Source organism: Mercenaria mercenaria, unplaced genomic scaffold, assembly GCF_021730395.1.
Source record: "Mercenaria mercenaria strain notata unplaced genomic scaffold, MADL_Memer_1 contig_2119, whole genome shotgun sequence".
Taxonomy (NCBI): Eukaryota; Metazoa; Mollusca; class Bivalvia; order Venerida; family Veneridae; genus Mercenaria; species Mercenaria mercenaria.
In genome coordinates, this window is record NW_026460157.1 from 21,194 (window position 1) to 27,241 (window position 6,048).

Sequence of the window (6,048 nt, forward strand, 5' to 3'; positions counted from 1 at the left end):
CTGATATATTGCGGATGTATGGATAAAGAACAGAGTCGAGAGATTGTCGCGATCGATATCTACCACCATATAGGACGTTTTTAAATTTTAGTAAGAAACAGAAAAAAACAAAGAAAAATATCAAACAGGGAATGCCACGCACCAAAAACGTAGCCTCCTCAAAACGAAACCCCCAGCACGCAGACGCGTGCACCACACACACACACATACATGTAAACGCAACCAATCGGGGATGTAAGCTATAAACCTACCAACTGGGAACTTCTTTATTACTGTAGCTACAGTTATCATATTTCTATCAACTCTTATTCTTATGATCTTAAAATTATCCGAGGCTTTAGATTAAAGCTACCTTCAATAATTCAGCAATGATATTTTTCACATTCAGAGCGGGGAATTTTGTGTTTAAACCAACTGAGGTGAATGTGTAACAAACCGGGTGTTTGTGTATAGACGAAATGTGGAATTGTGTGTTTCAACAAAATGGGGAGTTAGTGTATAGACTGAATGAGGTACAAATGTATAACTAGCCGGGTACGTGTGTAAAGTTGAAACGAGGAACTAGCTATTAAAGTGGTAAATGCGGAAGCTCCTGTTACATATCATATATATGAGAAAAGACAACCGAGGGACTTAATTTGATTTGATGGGTTTTACGCCATTTTAAACACAATTTCAGTTATGTCAGGTGGGCAGTTTACCCAACAGTCGTTCCTAGAAAGATCAAGTACTAGTACTCAAACTGTCATCTTTCTTACATAAAGAGACATGGTCGGTAGCAAGGATTGAACCCATGCCCCTTAATCAGTGAGTACTTACGAGTGATTTTAAGTCAGCGACTCTAACCACCCGAAAACACAGGCGGTCAGACAATAGAGAAAGTTCTATATTCTGTATGTAGATACATGTAGCAATCATTCGACATTCAAACAAAAATTGTCTATGTCAAATGTTAACATTAGAATAACTGTTTATGACAAGACATAGAACAAACCAGACTCATGATGCAGAGACATAATAAAGCACAATCACTTTCCATTGCCTACAGCAACTTTTGAACTTCGATATTATAAGATTCTTTCACTGGTTGTAGGTGCAAATAGGAATATCCGGCCTCGAGGGTAACTGTTTAGGCGGTAACGAGGCTCTCTGCCGAGTTACCGCCTTAATAGACACCCGAGAGCCGGATATTTCCATCTGCACCTGGTAGAATCTTTTTCTTACATACCAGTTTCAAGAAATAATAATAAAAATAAAACTAAAATCAATTGAACATCTTTCTTTTTTAGAACTAGATCTATTTCATATGGCAGTGTATTTAAACAAAGCGCGGGAAACCAACGTATGTAAACAGGAAAGACGTCATGACGTCATGACGTTTCAAAACAAACAACAATGTTTAGTTCCGGTTTTGTTTTACCAGTTGTAGCGTAACGTTATGAATTTTGATAAAATAAAGTGATTTGAATCGAGAAATATACTATCAGGAACCAATAGGAACTGCCAAGGTTTCATTTCGTTGTTTAAATAGAATATAAATTACTACACAAATCTTTTACATATAAGTAGTTCCTATACGTCATTTACAGCACGAGAGTCATCTTACACCACCCCTGGGTGTAAGATGGACTTTTCCAACACCGGTAAAGATACCGGAAATCCCCGTCTGGTTTGCAAGAATAAGTAATATTGTATGTTTTAGTTTCTTCTTTATGTTTTAACTAAAAAATTAGGCATTCACAAATCTCAGGACGGATACAGGATTTGGTGTAAGGGGTGCAAAATATTTGTAGTAGAACAACTAGGATGGTCCGTGGGCATGTCACCATCTCCCTCTCCCCACCCCACCGGAACATTTTAAAAACAATAGATCCATCTGGTGCATTCTTGGCGTTCTGAGGTGCTTTTTTGGTATTGAAAAAGGACAGGTTTTATGATAAAATCAACCCAAATAACATGCTACGTAAAGTCCATGTTTTAGTGACTCGTCAGACTTATTCTTGCTGAAGTATCTCAGAATGGAATTTCTAAGCGCCCGATTTCTGAGGATTTTTATTGGGAGGGGTTACTAAAGTTTATTAACGTAAAATAAAAGGCTTTATAGGAGCTCGTGCAAACAAAATGCCCCAATCCCTGGATCCGCCCTTGAATCTGTGCTAAGCAGACTATTTTTCCTTCAATTCTATTCGTTCAAAAGACAGAATTAACAGTCAAACATATAAGTGTGGTACCTTTAAAAACCATTCGGATTTACGAAATCATGCATACAACAAAAACACAAACAACTTATTTGGATAATCTCCCAATCGGCGAAATATTCAGTATATTTAAAAAGTTTCAGTTGTTGTATTCCTACATTTAAACTGTGTATTATTATATTTACATTGTATACATTATCATGATTTAAACTATAGTACCGTTTGCTATTTAATAATGATAAATTTCAAAACGATAAGGCATTACAAAAATGACGTTCCCAGAGTAGGATATCAACTCAAGGCTCGAGACGAAAATAATAGTAATAGGTAATTAATTTGAATAAGATAGAACTGAGGGAAACACATGACTCTAAATCAGGAAGAATGACATTTATTTTTATTTGCGCTTTTCTCTTCGATAACAGGTTAACGAAAACTTTATTTTCTTAGAAAAAAGAATTTTGCGCTTATTTAAATGCAAATCGATATGCGGAAACAGGAAATAAAAATCGGGGAATCTTAATTCAAAACTCCGCATGGACTCGCAGTCCCTGACTTTTGCATGAAAATTGTTATTTCTTGCCCGGGAAAATAGCAATCAATATTAAAATGAAAGACTTAAACAAAGTTTACAGCATTCCCAGTCATAGTTATTTTGTTTCCAAACTATTTTCCCATATAAAGGTTTTGTTTTTATCTTTTTTTTAGAAGACCAGGCTTCAGTAAACGTTGACTTTACATAGTTAATCTTTCAAAAATTTATGAAGGTCGTGTGTTCGAATCCCACACTCGGAAAGTCTATTTCCCAATTTTGTGACGATTTTTCCTTTAGAGACTGAACATGATTTAATTGCAAACAAAACTATCTGGAGTTTCTATCACGAAAATGTATAAAAGTAAAACATTACAAAGGTAGGAGAATATAACAATCTTTCACTGGTCGCGGGTAAAGATGGGAATATCCGCACGAGGGTAACTGTTTAGGCGGTAACGAGGCTTCTAGCCGAGTTACCGCCTAAACAGTTACCCGAGTGCCGGATATTCCCATCTTTACCCGCGACCAGTGATTGATTCTTTTTCTTGCATACCAATTTCAAGAAATAATAATAAAAATAAAATCAATCGAACGGCTTTCCTTTTAGAACTATTTCTTATAGCAGTGTATTTAAACAAAGCGCGGGAAACCAACGTCCGTAAACAGGAAAGACGTCATGACGTTTCAAAACAAATAACAATGTTTAGTTCCGGTTTTGTTTTATCAGTTGCAGCGTAACGTTATGAATTTTTGATAAAATAACGTGATTTGAATCGAGAAATATACTATCAGGAACTAATAGGAACAGTCAAGGTATTGAATTTTTATTCCGTTTTTTAAATAAAATATAAATTACTACATAAATCTTCTACATATATGTAGTTCGTAATACGTCATTTACAGCACGAGAGTCATCTTACACCCCGGGGTGTAAGATGGAGTTTTCCAGCACCGGTAAAAATACCGGAAATCCCCGTCTGGTATGCAAGAATGAAAACTGAAGCAACAGCTGAATTCACCACAAAGTTTATCAGTACTCTTTCAAAACAAAGTACATGCAGAAACGGAATGCTCGTGTAAAAATCGTTCTGATCAAGGAAGATTAAAATGAAATCAGTCATAGGCATTGTGCTATTGTTTTAACCTGTCAAATATGCATACATTACACGCTCTGTGCATTCGATATTTTAATATTCGGCCCAACTTCGGTGCTATCCGTATGTTTTACGGAAAGAAATTTTGGTAAAGTGTCTAAATATCATTATTAGTATTGTACGTGAAACACATTCTCATCGATCGTATCTGTGGTTACAGCATTTGGCTCGAATGCGGTAAATCGCTGGTTCGTGCCTATTAGGGAGCACATTTTTTATTTTTCATTTTCAGTTATTAATATGATTTATATGACTTCGCTGACAGCAGTACCGACACCGCGAATGAAACTGAATGATGAATTAAGCTAGTTGTAATTCATATTGATGAAATTTGTATAGCTGTGAAAAAATACATAAAATATATATAAATGAGATTTTGATAAAAGAGATAAAAATGAAAAAAAAAAAAATACTTATGAAAATAAAATGAAGGAAATACTGGATAAAAATGTACATGTACAGACTGTTTGTTGAAATTTGTGGAAAAACAAAAAACAAACACAGATACTGAACGGTAATGGTCTTACAACTATCGTGTCTTGCGTATATACGTATACACTATTTAAAATACACTATTTAATTGCTGGTTACTTTCCGTATACAAAATGGAATGTACCGAAAATCAACCGAAGGTTGAAATATTCTATGCACCGCCCATTTAATCAATAAGCATTTGACAGTTCAATAAAATAGGACAATATTTTAAATTCATGATATTAATGTTTTAATCAAAACATTTATATCGTAAGTATTTTTATGATTATTATATATTTGTGTTTTCCTCAATGCTATTAATATCAGTAAATCATACGTATGGCACTGTCAAAACTAAAGATAAATATACATAGAGGATATTACATGAATGTCTTTTCATATTGGATTTATTAAACGAGTTGAATAAAATAATAAAATGCGAGGCTCTGCCGAGCATTTTATCAATTTTATTCAACGAGTTTAATAAATTCAATGTGGAAAGTCACAAATGTAATATTCTTTTTATCACCTGTTAGTTTTTCCTGTCGAAACATAAAAAAATCTACTTTATTTTACTATATAAACAAGTCAACTTGACCAACGTCTCCTATACTAAAATGACGTCGACGTCAAAGCTTTATCACACTAGTGTATTACCATTTTTATTTAATGGCTTTATTACACTCCCGCGACGTCAAACATGTGATAATTGCATTTATAATAAATACTGCGTTAATGTGTCACCGAATAGGGAAATGTCTTATTTTGTGTCGGTCAGTTACATGAGTGAAGTATGAAATAACCATATATGTAACAACGAATAATATCGTTATGTATTTAAAAGCTTTATATTCAATAAAATCCTTCAATCGCAATAAAATTTCTCTGTTTTCAAGTTTCAATCAAACGATTAGTACATGTATAATAAGTTGTGAATTTATACGATGCGTTACATATTGTATTTTCTAATACCTCGGGAACTCATCTGTAGAATACTGTGATTGTTTCTATTTCATCAGCACTGTCAGTTCAATCATCAAAAATTTTCGTTCTTTATTTCCCCAAAATACCACGTAAAATGCTACCGCAATAAACGCACGGTGTGATATATCACTGAATGAACAAAACTGATAAGCAGGTGAGTGAGGTCGTTCCCACCCCGTCCAACAAACAAAATTTCTTAAAACGTTGTTTTGATCAAACTGAACTTCTACGGACCTGAAGTTGAAGAAAATAAAATATCATGCGCATATATAATTGTATGTCGTACTCATACTTATTGTAGAATGATAGGAATGTCAGTGACAGAAAAAACTCCTTTTTGTTAATGAGCATATGCATTGTAAAAATTACCCTTGGTATGTCAGTAACGCACTGAGACTTTGAGCTTTCAAACTTTACACGTCAATGTTTTTCTTTGTGTAACAATTTAATAACTTTTATAATGGTAAAAGCGACAGTTTATAAAGATAAAACGCTTATTAAAATATAGCAAACTCATGATATAAGTTTTAAAATAGTGTGCTTCCGGTTGCAGAATCTGGGGACAACTTTTCTGTAGGATATATCTGTTCGTTATGTGAACATCAAATTTTATTTTATTTATTTATTTATTTTTATTTATTTATTTTTTTTTTTTTTTGCATGAGAATTGTTTTGCTGTGATTCCCATGCGTTTAATTGATGT